At 39.8% G+C, this 16,177-nt stretch overlaps 1 protein-coding gene across 4 annotated transcripts in view; it reads right to left on the bottom strand.

Moving 5' to 3' along the window:
* Positions 1-8,931: 8,931 nt before the first annotated feature.
* The window catches only part of LOC126342369 (hyccin), a 167,083-nt gene continuing 159,837 nt past the window's right edge, over positions 8,932-16,177 (bottom strand). For all 4 annotated transcript variants that reach the window (XM_050001849.1, XM_050001850.1, XM_050001851.1 and 1 more), the window contains one exon: positions 8,932-10,953. The gene's annotated coding sequence lies outside the window, so the exon portion shown is untranslated. The remainder of the gene's footprint in view (positions 10,954-16,177) is intronic.

Here is a 16,177-nt window from a genome sequence, read left to right as displayed (position 1 = left end):
TCATAAATTACTGAAATAATGCTGTATAGCGCTCCGTCACACGCTCACAATGATCAAATAGCCGAAAATAATGCAGTGCACAAACACTCATTGAAAGTAAAAATCGCTTTCGAACTATCATAAGCTGCGGAGTCTCAGTGAACTACCCCCAACAAACGTTCCAACGCGCACATACGCCGAAGTGGGTGACACAAGTCACCGCCGGAGAGAGTACTGTAATGCAGGGGTGCACGCCATTGTTCTCAAGCCAGTGCCGTCTACAGCCAGGAGGTGAAAGTCGTGTCTACTCTCGAGTACACTGTTAGAATTCTTTGAGTGCTATTCTGACATCACACGTCTATGTAAATAATAGCCAGATCACCCACTGGACGCGCACATGTTCTCCTAACCATCGTGACCAAGGCATACCTGGAGGTCCTGCACCGAGAGAGATGTTTGCATAGCGGATCGCCATCGCAGATGCAGCTAGAAGATTCTCAATGTTATACTGACGTCACAGGTTGCGCTGTAGAAATCAGTTCCAATGGTTCCCAAAATAGCACAGGGTGCACTGTTCCTAGCGACCCTAATGGGACATGAGAACTGCGTCTCATTGTGCATGTGTCTACCTGCCCAGCGTGGCTGATGCATCGCCCCAAAAAGTTCCACTAGCGACTCACCATCCCAGGTGCAGCGAAAAGGTGCCCAATGTTATACTGTCACATGGCTATGTAAATAAGTGCCAAGTCTACCAATCGGAAATTGTAAAGCGTCACAGAAATAGTTAACGGTCGCCTTTGTAGGAGCTTTCAGGATGTTTTAGCTTGTACACTTGGAAATTCTTGTCCTAACAGAACCTGTTTACAAAAATAGTCCAGAATAACGCCGAATTCATTCCTCCTGATGGTCCTAACATGGCACCCAGTCCACCACTGTTACCCTTCCTGTGAATAATTAAATCCTGCTTTGAACAAACATCTTTGAAATGCAAACGTTCTCACTGCTATGCAGAGGCTCCTATGTCCCAACACAAAAGATGTCTTGTGAATGAATGGAGCATTGAAACTTACATGAATCTGTGTTAACATAACAGTGGACAGAGTAATCGCTTGAGATAGAGCTGTAACAAGGTACAATTTAATGGTAGACTGATGATGCATTCTAGTTTGCTGCAGGTCCTTTGTCCATTTTTTCGGCTGTTCTGTCGGGATGCATTAGTCACCTGACATAGCCTGCGTTGAACTTGTATACAACCACATGTTTTGTATGTTGTGACAGAGCACTGTCTTCTTGCAATCGTTAACAGGAAACCTCTCGGTCATCAGAGGACTTCCATCATGTGTAACATAACGAGCGCATCCTGTTTCGACACATTCGCAAGTAGACAGTGCTCTAAGAGTCAGAGTCGTCGCCATGCAATTCCTGGTGCATAGAAATATGGTATGGGTGCAATTGATGTTGATATAGCAGTGCTCAAAGTCACAATATACAAAACATGAGGTTGTATACAAGTTCAACGCAGGCTATGTCACGTGACTAATGCATCCTGACAGAACAGAAGAGAGTTTTAACAGACTACTCGTGGCAGTTATTTTAATCACTGTATAAAAAACCACTAAATATGTACACACATTGACTCACACAAACGAGAACACATTGTTTCTCATGTACTTTGCAAATATGTAGGTTGCCTGTAATCAACACTAGTGACCTGTGTGTTATCTACAAGATCACTTATGCTATCATCAATGAGAATGTCAGGAACTGCTTTAAAGTGAAACATCCATCTGCATACTCATGTAAAAGGATCTTTATTGTAGAAAGTAAGACTATGAAAAAGAAAATGACTATTAGCATGATTAAGTCTATAACGAACCAATGTGAAAACATTTTACTACACAATGAGTACAAACAATCTTTGAAGTCACCTGTTCGATTTTTTTTTATTTTACTGAGAAATTATAAACTAGCAGTCAACATGAACTGAGAGTGTTTCACAACACACATTTACAAATAAAAAACAAAAAGCTGTATAAGATTTCTCTCTCCAACTGAAAATTTGGAATATATGCCCAATATTGTCTTATCTTTCCTTGTATCTTCAGAGCCTTAATTGTCAGTCAGCTCAAATAATATTTACAAGGGAACCTCCCCATCGCACCCCCCTCAGATTTAGTTATAAGTTGGCACAGATGATAGGCCTTGAAAAACTGAACACAGGTCAATTGAGAAAACAGGAAGAAATTGTGTGGAACTATGAAAAAAATAAGCAAAATATACAAAGTGAGTAGTCCATGCGCAAGATAGGCATCAAGGCGAATGTGAGCTCAGGAGTGCCGAGGTTAGCGTTAGCAGCTGTGGAACGAGAGGTCCTCGGTTGAAGTCGAGTGAAAAGTTTACTTTCTTTATTTTCACAAAGTTCTGATCTCTCTGTTCGTTCATTGACGTCTCTGTTCACTGTAATAAGTTTAGTGTCTGTGTTTTGCGACAGCACTCCAAAACCGTGCGATTAGTAGACGAAAGGACGTGCCTCTCAAATGAGAGCTGAAAACATTTGATCACAAGGTCATAGGTCAACCGATTCCTCCACAGGAAAACACGCCTGATATATTCTATACAACACTGGTGACGGCATGTGCGTCACATGATAATAAGAATATGTTGTTGACCCACCTAACTTGTACGCTTGGCGAATGGGTAAAAAGATTCTTCTACCTTGCCCAATTTAGGTTTTCTTGTGGATGTGATAATCACTCCCAAAAAAGTGATGAAAACGTAAGAGTTTGTGACAAACTGCAACAAATGAATGCAACAATTTCACAGTCACACAGTTTTTCCTGTGCTCTCTCAAAACATATGTTTTCGTTTTCAAATTTTTCTGTGTGTAGACCGTCAAATCCTGTATATGTCCAAGAAAATCTGAACATTTCATGGAATTTTGGAGAGCGAAATTGATTATGTGTGAGTGTCTGAACTTTGATAATTATCTGAAAACAAAAAATTAAACTTTTCACTCGAAGGAATACTTGAACATAGGACCTCTCGTTCCGCAGCTGCTCACGATAACCGTGGTGCTCCTAAGCTCATACTGTCTTTGATGTTGCCTATCTTGCGCATGGACTACTCAGTTTGTATATTTTGCTTATTTTTTCATAGTTCCACACAACTACTTCATGTTTTCTCAATTGATCTGTGTTCAGTTTTTCAAGGCCTATCCACTGTGCCAACTTATAACTAAATCTGAAAGGGGTGCGATGCGGAGGTTCTCTTGTTAGTAGTATATTTAGTGGCTGATCCCTCCCCCCCCTCCCAAATCACAACACCCTATTTATTGACCATTCCCTCCATCTCAGTTCCACATTTACACTATGACATCATTTGTTCCTATCAATAAACTAATTTTCTGGCAATTACAATTGAAGCATTGTAATTTTTGCTTTAATGCAATGGCTGATATTCCATTTTTAACTTATTTGGTGGAATTTCTGGCTGACCAGATTATTTCTTCCAGTCTCTTAGCAAAATTTTGTCACGAGATATGAGGCAAGGATCTTTTAGTTCTGACTATTCGAAGTAACAGGCCTGAATGGGTATGTGTCATATGAACTAAATTTATCACCTTTACTAGCTACTTACCTTATCACCATGATACGTACTGGAGGCTTCTGCAGAATTCGTGCTTTGAAATAAGAAGCAAGCAGGTCACTTTAATAAATGAATTGTTAATGAGAAACTAGCAAAATTTTTGTGGGCAATAAGGCACTGCATGTCAATAAAGGAGTTCTATTGTAACAAACAACATGTATTAATACAAGAACACACACACACACACACACACAAATATTCGTATTACTTTGTTTTGCCAGAAATGAACCTAATAAATCAGTTGTCACTCTGAACGCAAACATACAGTGTTTATATATAAAGTATTCACACACATCTGTGTAGGAATACATTGCACAATGTTTAAAATTAGAATGACAATCTCTTACAGTTAATATGACTCATGTGCAAGTTGCCAACTTAGATATATTTTGACATTAGCACTGATCTACCTTTGCTTAACACAAGTATTAGAGAAGTATATTACAAATGATTTTAAAATAATCTCAGCATTTTTTTTATCTCCACATAGGTGGAATATAATGGTTCTTGGTTCAAATGGCTCTGAGCACTATGGGACTTAACATCTGAGGTCATCAGTCCCCTAGAACTTAGAACTACTTAAACCTAACTAACCTCAGGGCATCACACACACCCATGCCCGAGGCAGGATTCGAACCTGCGACCGTAGGAGTCGCGTGGTTCCAGAGTAAAGCACCTAGAACCGCATGGCCACCAAGGCCGGCAAAATGGTTCTATCATGGACAGAAACAATTTCTGCAATGCTTTCTACTATACCATTAGGCTGCTTCAAACACCTTAAATCATGACAACAATTTCTGAATCTATCTTCACTATTGAGAGAATCTGATGTAAAATAGCAATTTTACAAAGGAAGTGACAGTCATTGCAAACACACCTTAACTTATTTTCATTGGCTTTTATTCAGGTTAAAATACAATCTAATCCACTTAAGAAGATTGTGCTGAAGGCTGAAGTTCAAAATGTGCAATGAATTGAATCCATAGTCATAATTACTCACCTTGCAGTAAATATATTGAAATCACTATAATTTCATGTGTATGGCAAATATTGATATATATATATTACAAAATAAATATGATAAGTACAGATTGTGTGAAGTTTGTTTGAATGCCATACAAATAGAACAATCATTAAATAAAAGGATGTGTGTGTGCATATGATTTCTTTACGGTATACTAGAGAAGTCAGTGCTCAAAAGTTCAAATGAAATTACCATGACGACAAGAGAATTTAATGGATAAGCAGCAAAAATTTTATCAGAGCATTAACTGTAAGATACTTGTATGAAATCACCAAATAACACACAAAAGAAAGATACAAGGATGGAGAACCCTTCAAATAAACTGTATGGCTATCAGTTTATTTTAGCTATCAGTTCCATCAGATAAATACTATGTAAAGATGTTGTTGACAGAAGCATAAAATGTTTTCTCAGACTTAGGTTTAAAGTGTTTCCTCCATAGGTCAACATGCTAGAAATACAGTAATACTTCAACACAGATGAATATGATGCGATATGAGCAACATAATGCAACAGGGTAAAGCCTTCTGAAGGGGTGTGCTTAGGCCAATTTACAACCATCCAGAACAAGTGACACTTCAAAACTACACAGAATGCGAGACAAGATGCATTGAGGTTTGAAACTACATTAGTCAGAATTATGTACTGAAGACCGTAGCACTGTGGCTGAGGGGGTGTTGAATCTAAAGGTTCAGGGTTCAAATCTCAGTCGACACTAGGAGTTTTCCCATCACTTATTATTTCTTTCACATCTGGGAATGATTTCTTACTGTGAAAAATGCTACACACAGTTTGAAATCCAGGTTAAAAACTGTAAGCTCTATAAAATAAACCTACCTGGATAAGTCAGTTCATTAGTCAGAGGAGGCAAGGGCATTTCATGTCTGATAGGCCTGGCATAAAATAGTGTTGTATTCAAAGCAACATTCAGTTAAAGGGAAGGTCACTTACATTGCATCCAAACAAACAAAGTAGTTCAGACAAGTGATTAGATAGACCAAGTTAACCTTTTAGAAATCTCTAACATCTCAGATAACTTTTGGTCAACAAGCAGTCTTCAGAGAAAAACAGTAAAATAAAGTACTTCTACTTACCTAATGCCAACTAAATATAGATTGCAAAATTTGTAGACTGTCAATCTGATGTGTCACACCAAGACGTAGATCATGTGTACAGGACTATTGTTGTGTAAACATACAGTGAGCCAGTCCCTTACTTCAACAATACACAGAAAATCATAAGGCAGCGTTAACTCTGGAGTAAATAGCACTTGGGCATCCCACAAGTGCCGAATAGGTGCTGCGGTGATATAGTGGACATAGCATGGAAGGAGGGGGTTGCAGATATACAAACAAAGGAGGAGGTGCCTGTGTATTAATCAGACAGAAGTAATAAAGGAAGGTTCTTAAGCCATAAAGGAGTAAGTACGGAGACAGAATCAATGAAGCAAGTCTCATAAGAAATGAACTAGTAAAAATGAGAGAAAATTAATGAAGCTAGACTCAGACTCACAGGGGTTGTGCACCACCATGCAGACAAGACGTACCAAGGTATTCTTTGCGAGAAAAATGATGTAAGCAGTGAGAGAGAGAAAGGCACATGGCTAGTGGCGAGGAATAGACTAAGTCATGAAAACCTAATGAAGGGCTCAGGATGTAGTTTAAGATCACACAATGAAAGGTGCTTCTATCCTTCCACTGTATCTGAAAAATGTTATAACAACACATAAGGTTAGCCAATGAGACAATGAGAAATCTTCTGACAATATATTATGTCAGGGATAGGTGGGGCAGAAGGCGAAAGCTTAACGAAAGTAGAGGATGCAGGATTCTCAACAGGGCAATAAGCCAAAGACTACCAACTAGCCTCCATAAGCAGTTTTATAGAGCATGTTCATTCAGTGCCTACCAATTAAGTAGAAATCTCATGTTCAAGATTTGGTATATTAGGAAAGATGTGTTCCTTGCTGCATATAGTTAAATCTTGAAGGGAAATATATTCCTCTTAGTAAATGGCTTCTCCTCACTTTGGCCAAATGGCTAATTCCCTAAAAAAACAAAACCATGGCACTCAATCCCCTGCAGAATCTACACTTGGGATGCAACGCTGTAACAACCATTGCAGCTAGCCTCCGGTAGTGAGGCTTACATTGTATTGTTCTATGAACTGATAGATAATTACATCTATTAATGTGTTTGAAATAACTGTTTGAACAAATGTGAAACACTGAAAATGAGCCTGTAAAACACATACTAGGTAGCCATTTTAGTAAGTATAGTTAAACAATCTGCAAACGGGGTGCATTTGGCCGAGATTTTCCAGTTAGTAGCTACATAGAAGTATGTGCCTGCTGCACTATATAGTCTTAATGTGTTCTTTTGGCAGAATGTACATATTACAAATGGAATACAAAAAGTTTCTTTCATTCAAAACATGCACACAGATCTGCGAGATATTAATCGTATCAAAATTTCTTGACATTAGTAAGTAAAACATTCCTTGGCACCTCAGTTATCAAAAATGATTACAAGTTTCGTTTATCAGAATCATGCAACACTGCACAAACTTGTGACATAAGACAGTTCAGCGGTAACTTCAGGATACTGGTGACAAATAAGGAGCAAAAAATACCATATGTATCACTTTATGTTACAATTGTGAATTATTTATTTGTATAAGTGGGGATGCAACAAGAGGAGGGGGTGGGAGAGAGAGGGGGGAGAGAGAGGGGGGGAGAGATAGAGGGGGGGAGAGATAGAGGGGGGGAGAGATAGAGGGGGGGAGAGATAGAGGGGGGGAGAGATAGAGGGGGGGAGAGATAGAGGGGGGGAGAGATAGAGGGGGGGGAGAGATAGAGGGGGGGGAGAGATAGAGGGGGGGGGGGAGAGATAGAGGGGGGGAGAGATAGAGGGGGGAGAGATAGAGGGGGGGAGAGATAGAGGGGGGGAGAGATAGAGGGGGGGGAGAGATAGAGGGGGGGGAGATAGAGGGGGGGAGAGATAGAGGGGGGGAGAGATAGAGGGGGGGAGAGATAGAGGGGGGAGAGATAGAGGGGGGAGAGATAGAGAGGGGGAGAGATAGAGAGGGGGAGAGATAGAGAGGGGGGAGAGATGGAGAGAGGGGGCGGTGAGAGAGGGCGGTGAGAGAGGGGGTGAGAGAGAGGGCGGTGAGAGAGGGCGGTGAGAGAGGGCGGTGAGAGAGGGGGGAGAGAGAGGGCGGTGAGAGAGAGGGGGGGAGAGAGAGGGAGGGAGAGAGAGGGGGGAGAGAGAGGGGGGAGAGAGAGAGGGGGGAGAGAGAGAGGGGGGAGAGAGAGAGGGGGGAGAGAGCGAGGGGGAGAGAGGGAGGGGAGAGAGAGGGAGGGGAGAGGGAGGGAGGGGAGAGAGGGAGGGGAGAGAGGGAGGGGAGAGAGGGAGGGGAGAGAGGGAGGGGAGAGAGGGAGGGGAGAGAGGGAGGGGGGAGAGAGGGAGGGGGGAGAGAGGGAGGGGAGAGAGAGGGAGGGGAGAGAGAGGGAGGGGAGAGAGAGGGAGGGGAGAGAGAGGGAGGGGAGAGAGAGGGAGGGGAGAGAGAGGGAGGGGAGAGAGAGGGAGGGGAGAGAGAGGGAGGGGAGAGAGAGGGAGGGGAGAGAGAGGGAGGGGAGAGAGAGGGAGGGGAGAGAGAGGGAGGGGAGAGAGAGGGAGGGGAGAGAGAGAGAGAGGGAGGGGGGAGAGAGAGAGGGAGGGGAGGGGAGAGAGAGAGGGAGGGGAGAGAGAGAGGGAGGGGAGAGAGAGGGAGGGGGGAGAGAGAGAGAGGGAGGGGGGAGAGAGAGAGGGAGGGGAGAGAGAGAGGGAGGGGAGAGAGAGGGGGGAGGGGAGAGAGAGGGGAGAGGGGGTGAGAGAGAGGGGGGGAGGGGAGAGAGAGGGGGGAGGGGAGAGAGACGGGGGAGGGGAGAGAGAGGGATGGGGAAAGGGAGGAGAGAGGGGGGAGAGAGGGGAGGGGAGAGAGAGGGAGGGGAGAGAGAGGGGGGAAGGGGGAGAGACGGGGGAGGGGAGGGAGAGGTGGGAGGGGAGGGAGAGGGAGGGGAGAGAGGGGGGAGGGGAGAGCGAGGGAGGGGAGAGAGGGGGGAGGGGAGAGAGAGGGAGGGCAGAGAGAGGGAGGGGAGAGAGAGGGGGGAGAGAGAGGGGGGGAGAGAGAGGGGGGAGAGAGAGGGGGGAGAGAGGGGGAGAGAGGGGGGAGAGAGGGGGAGAGGGGGGAGAGAGAGAGAGAGAGAGAGAGAGAGAGAGAGAGAGAGAGATAATCAATCCAAATGGGAAAAATCTATATATTTATATGCCATAGACCCTTTATACATCAATTTCCAAACAGTAAGCTGAATATCTATATCATCCATAACAACACAAACATTGCCAGATATATTAACAACATTTCAGATATAACTGCACATTTGTAAGATACATTGGGCCTGGCCTAATTACAATTGGAACCGTAACAGTTAGATAAACATCAGGTACGAAGTGTTTAGAAGGCAAAAGGTAAGTCATTGACTAGTCTAACAGGAATATCAATGTAACACTTTCAGCAATTCAATGCTCTAATGCCACTAATGTTCTCAAAACACTACATTATGAACTCCAAAATATTCTGATCAGATTTATTCTATAAATTTAAATGATGAAAACAGCAAAACAAGGTCCACTTTTCAAAACTGGTATAAATGCCTCTTTATGCACCATTACTGAAATGTATGTCAAAACATTCATGAAATATAATTTAATCCTTCCTTGTGGAAAAATGATCTAATCTGGTAGTAAAAACATATTTTGCAAGTGTGTGGAAAGAATTAGATAACAGTAGTTTTATGATAAATAACAACTTGTAAATTATGCTCATAGATATTGAAAATAATTCAAGAGGGTTAAGTTGAATACACTGTCCTAGTTGGTTTCACATAAAAAAACTAATGTTTCTGTGTTGTTAATTTTAACAGCAATATCCTAAAATGAGTTTTCCTGAAGCAGTAATATTACAAAATATTACTTACCTTATATTTTATGATCATTTAGTTTGTTGGCATTGTTCCTCTACATTACAATATAAACGGATACAAGAAAACAATCAGCACAATTTTCAAACAATTGTAGATTAAGTCATTAAAATAAATACACACTTTCATCGAGAAAAATATGGTTCACCTTTACACCCTACACTAGTATAATGTACTTCTAAAATCACAATAAACAACACCATGAAATTGTTTCAATTGTCAATATCTTTGGAAATACTTGAACATATATGTATAAGAGCCATCAGTCCCTTCAAATTATTGTCTCTCTAATGCCACAGATGTTGTCAAAATATATTGCAGCTCTTTTCTACGTGGTTAAATATCTAAAGTCCATGGAAACAAGGAAAAATATAGAAGATTTGTAGTACAATATAAATTACAATGTAGAGCTTAACACTTGTTTGATTCATATCCAACAATCTGAGTATTTAAAAATGCCATACAAAAGGAGTACATATCAACAATTTTATCTGTCTTTGAAGTACTTTTAGTGTTATTCCAGAATAATTCTATACATGTAATACAATGGTGTTCCAGTAACAAGCTACTGGAAAACTTATGTACTCAAATATTCTGCTACTATATTCCACAATGTACATTAATATCAGCTTCCACCCATCATGGATAATATTTAGAGTAATGAATTAGAAAATGCTAAATTAAGATATTCTGAGATGACCACATTTGAGCATATCAGATAACTTATGGCTTGGAACGAGACACTTCTATACAGGAGGAAATATGAATTTACATCAACCTCTGCATTATTGACTGTTTCCAAAATTGCATAGTAACAGCACATAGCAACTAATTAATTAATACACAGTAATTCATGTAAGTTGATTAAATTTCTGAAATCCTTTCAGGACTAAATGATACTTCATCTCTTCTTTTACTATTTGCAGTTACGAAAATTCTGATATTTATGTCCTATCTCTAAAACAAATATGTATACAAGAAACTACAGACAGTGACACTCTTCAATGCTGCAGTTCACTACACACAAAAAGCACCTGCACCAATATTTCTGCTACACCTCACACTTTTTGTATGATCCTTATTCTAGATGCATTGTTTTTCCTTATCAAAAAATGTAATAACAGAATTAATAAAACAGACTATACATAACATTCACAGCCAAATAAGTAATCTGAAAATCTTCAAAAAAAAGTGCCAATGAAATCACCAACAGGTCCTAGTGACTGTAGGAAAAGTGAGAGGAGTAGTGTGCTTGCATCCTCTGTACGGGCAGTAAGTTTGTTCCCTGAAACAATGATACAATTAATTAATGACAGCAATCAAGCTATCAACAAAAATAGCAAGTAGCTGAACAAATACAATCTTCTGCTGTAAACAGAGCCCTCTCTACTGTAACTACTACATTTGCTACAGTTTCCTTTTCTCAAAAATTTCAAACATATATTTGTTCAACCATCAACATGTCATACCTGTTGTTCACAGCTTTATCTTGAATGACTGAAAGGTCTTCCTCAACGTCTTCTTGGGTCATTGGTACCTTAATTAACTGACAACATGAAATGGAAGAAGACCTTTTTATGTGATTACTGATGGTACAAAGTTTTGTGAATGATTGTATCTGTTGGCTGGTTGAACAGACTGTATCTGTTGTTGTTAGCTTTTGGTATATGTTAAACTGGTATCTATGATCTCTATCCTCCATTATTAAGTCTTAAAAACTGATACTCTTGCTTTTTTAGCTCCACTGGAAACTTATATTGAGGTGCGTAATACTGAGTTGTATCAACATTGTATTCAACTCTTAAAGAGGTGAAAGAATGTATTCACATCTTAAAGAGGTGTTGATACAATCAATAATATGCACCCCAGTGTAAAGTTTCATATGAAAGTAGATAATAAAAAAAACATACCAGTTTTGTAATACTTAAGAATGAAGGATTGAGATCATAAGACAGTAGTTTTATATGTACCAAAAACCAACACAAGGGGAAAGTCTTAATTCAAATGCAAAATTCTCCAAATAATCACTTTTTAAATGTATGCTTCAGGTAGTCTTATCGGCTACTCTTTTGCAGATTAGATTACATTGGAGCTACTTATAGCAACTTATATCATCATCCACTCTCCAGTGCTTGGCAAAGGCCAACTTCTGCCATGTGTAGGTATCTAAAAGGTTTAACTTAGTAGAAAAAACTAAACTTACTAATTCATACACACGCCAGTTGAATGAGCGAAAAATATATTAAGTCATGTTACGCCGCAAATAATGTAATCTGAGAGGGTGGAGGAAAATTAAAAAACAATGTACCTTTAGATTTTTTATATCATCTGTCTTGTTTTAACGCTTTTAATAGAGATTTCTGTTCTCTTATGCCATGTGTATGGACTTCTCTTGTTCTATATGTGCCTAACAAATAAAAAGTGGATAGCTCTTGGAAGAAAGGTATTTTTTTATGAGTTATGAGAACACCTGTTCCTCTCTTATGGACATTATGAACCATTTCTGGAAATCACAGGAATAATCACTGAGATGGTGAACGCCTTATCATAATTGGCATTGTAGGACTATGAGAGACAAGAGGTAATAATTATTAACAGGAGGAAAAAAACTTTCAAAGTTCATTCTCGTTAATTTATGTTACAGAAGACAAAGTGGTACCTATTGTCATGTCCCGCATAGTGCTTGAGTGCTTGTGTAAAGGAGAAAACTTGCAACAGACTTTGTCGATTGTGCTTTCGTCATACCTTTCTCTCACCAAATTAACAGTATTTTTATACAATGGTGACAGCTCCTTGTAGGGTAACAAAAACAGAAACGATCAGGTTATTGTTTAAATGTTATGCAATAGTATAATTTGTAATCTTTCATTACATCAACTGTCATTTCCTTTTTTCATTTCATGGTTGGAATACTGTTGCCATCATAACGGTGGAGAGGCAGACACATGGTATGCATAAACCAGAGAGGATTAACTGGAGAATTAATATCGAGAAGACTGCAAAGATTAACTTTAAGGTACGAAAATTTAAGAATATTGCTTGCATGACTGTGCTTATTGCCCTCTTCCAAGAGTAGCCATAGCACTTTTCCAACTTATATCCTTATTTGAACCATTCTTTTCAAAAAGTAGATACTTATGTTAAGAAATTATTTTCATTTTGAGAATTGTGTGTTTCCAGTTAGATTATGCTAGCAAGGAGAGGACACCTACTTGTTATCACCAAATTCGTCCAAATTTATGGTAGATGTAGAGTGCGGTGAGACAACAAACTGCCCCAAATGTTAACTCCAGATGGCCAAGCACTTACGAAATAAAAGGAATTTTGATACGGATCTATTACCATGTGCACCTTATCAATTGTCCCTGTGACAGTGTGTTTAGGAAATGGTGTTTGGCTCAGAGGTAACAGATCAAATTCGTGCTGCAATGGAATGTAGTTAGATGCAAGCTTCTCAGGAAGTGATTTCTTCTTCTTTGTCGATTAAGTATGTTTTCTTCTTCTTTGTCGATTAAGTACGTGCAGTTTTAACATTTTTTAAATAAATTTTTTACCCAACGATAAAAATATACATCACAGGGTAGCACTAGTGGTGTATGTGTATATTGGGGGGGGGGGGGGGGGGTCACACTAATACTGTACATTGGCAATCTGTCATCTTGGAACAGTTCTTCGTATGTTTATGGACATCTTTTTCCTCCCCACAAGTCACTCAACAGAACACATTTATTCTCTTTCATGTAGAGCTTCATCAGATCGGTTACATATTTTTTGTACAAGTCTGTCATCAGTTTACCAGATTTTGAAGAAATTATTGTAACGTTTGTATATTTTGCTGCGTAAGCATCTACCGATTTTTTATCCCTTGATCCAAAAGAGCCAGTACTCTCCTGTAGGCATATGTAAACATGTGGAAATACTTTTTCTGAAAGGCTCATAGCATATTGTGCTGTAGAGGAGTGTGTTAGTTCACTCATATTCTTTCGTTTCATGCACACCACTTTCGACACTTGGTGTTTTAGGGTTCAGTCATACATCAACTGATACTGGCAGCCTGGAAGGAGAATACAGAAATATAAATGCATTATATGTGACAGTGCAAAGAGTATGTCGATTGATGTAGGCAAATTAAATGTCTGGATTACCTGTCTGATTGGTGTCAATACAGTCCTTGTCGTACTTGGGGTAAGAGCTCAAGTGTGGCGAGGAAAATTCTCTGCCACAGCAAGGGTTTCCTCAATAGTAGCAGTCTCTCTTTCCGATACAAATTTTGTAACCTTTCTCTGTCTGATTTTATGACTTTGTCTAAACTCCTTGACTCATTTTGCTGAAACTTTGAATTCCAAACCTGGAAACTGTCTCGCAGGAGCAGCACGTGCCCACTGTTGCAAGTTTCTAGTAGCGACTTGCTGGTTACAGCCCCATACTTCTACAACGTAATAATACATCCAGGAGTCAATTGTGTGATATTTGTCATTCCAAGTTCCACCCTGTTTAATATGTTCTTCCCAAATTTTCAAATCCCACTTATGTTTCAAGTGAGCTGCACCTTTTCTTTGCAGATTCTTCAACTTCCACTTTGGATGTGTTTTTGCAAGATTAACCGCTGTTATTTTGTAATCTCATGGAACAGATTCTGAATCTTCTTTCATTTCTTTTTGCATCGCATTCATAGTCAACACCTGACAAAATGTTACCCTTCACACCTACATATTCACATTCTTCAACGACGTCATCAAACCGAATATACTCCTCGTTGCACACAAACACATATTCAAATAGAATGTCTAGTACTTTCTGGTGTACTTTATTTGCCATCTGAATGTGTTCTTCGGTTATTACCATGGTACATTCTGATGTGATCAGATCCTCTTCAGTCAAATGCCATAAACATAAATCCAGTACTGTCTCCGATCGTCGTTTCGACACATCACTGTGGAGGCTATTATCTTCTGGCTCCTGTTCTTTATCTGCTGACATTCCAGGCATGTTACGATTTTCACTTTTGTATGACATTTTTTTATCTTTCCACAATATTTTCCTCCATTGTCCTCATGGTACAGTTGTTTTGTCTGCAATGATTGCAATATTTCCCAGAATATTCACACACTAATCTCGCAATATTTGTATTACGTGGCCACGAGCAAGCTGATGAATGAGTTACCCAGCTAGTGTAGTCCCTAAACTATTGTAAATCAATACAAGATGATGTCTGGTGATTAAGACACATGTCAATGGCAAAGTTCACAACAGAAACAGCAATACCAGTTCAAAGCTTGGTCATAATATGGGTGAAAATAACCATGTCTAGAGCGAGTATCCACGAGAGAGAATCCAGTACACATAGCCTAGTATACAATCAGCAGCGTAGTACGTACTCTGAACCTGAATGTATGATGATGGATGATCTGTTGTCTGGTAGCAGCATTTATATAGCTGTCCACTGATCAGGCCGGTATCGTTGGGGTTGGTGCTGTTTGTGCCAACAGCACCACCACGGTCAAATTAAACTCACTGTATGTGACTATTTGTGTTTTCACCTTATGGACCATTCACAACCCAAAGTCTGCAAGATAATGCGCTTGTTTTACAGGCTGATGTCCCATGCTGATGTTGTGCTCATAGAAATACAAAATAACCTGTATGATGATGCGGTTAATTGTGACGCCACTAGGGTACGCATTGCAAAGGAGCACAAAAATATATGCCGCTGGGTGGAGTCAAGCCTGTGGCCCTTTTAATACAAATAAGTTCTCTTACTGCTGAGCCAAACACTGCTTCCTAAACACACTGTCACAGCGACAAATGATAAGGTGCACATGGTGATAGATCAGTACCAAAATTCCTTTTATTTCCTGAACACTTAGCCATCTGAAGTTCCCACTTAGGGCACTTTCATGTCTCACCACACCCTACGTGTACCATGAATTTGGACAAATTTGGCGATGACAAGTAGGTGTGCTCTCCTTGTAAGAAGGAGATGTAATTCATGCCAGTGTTGCACTAATGATTAGTTTGTGATGTGGGATCACCACAATTTTGAAAAGAACATTTTATTCCACCAATTTTAGTTGTTTGTTTGACTGAAAGTAGCATTGTTGGTAGTCCATTAGAGAATATACAGACACATATATCACCGACGCGGACATAACCCAAATGACAGTGAAGTTGAAAATGTCAGTCGCCATGACGGCCAACTGCATCCTCTAAATCAGTGGTTCCCTACTTTCCTTAGACTATACAAGTTTGAGAAGACATTTTCTTGAGATATTTTCCATTTGTTACGAATACGTCTCACTTTTATCATCAACGAAGTATGCTTTTATCATTAGCGATGTATGGGACAAAGCATAATGTGTGTAGTGGGTGGATTATGTGAGAAACCTGTAACCTCCATCGTGTTAATGCTACTAACTGTAAAAATGTAATTATTGATAACTTATATAATCAATATTAGAGTCTTACAAAATTGTGATAGTAGTGATGATCTTCTCAAAATAATTTAGTTT

This window comes from Schistocerca gregaria, chromosome 1 (genome assembly GCF_023897955.1).
Source record: "Schistocerca gregaria isolate iqSchGreg1 chromosome 1, iqSchGreg1.2, whole genome shotgun sequence".
Classification (NCBI taxonomy): Eukaryota; Metazoa; Arthropoda; class Insecta; order Orthoptera; family Acrididae; genus Schistocerca; species Schistocerca gregaria.
This window is presented reverse-complemented; position numbering and strand designations above follow the sequence as displayed.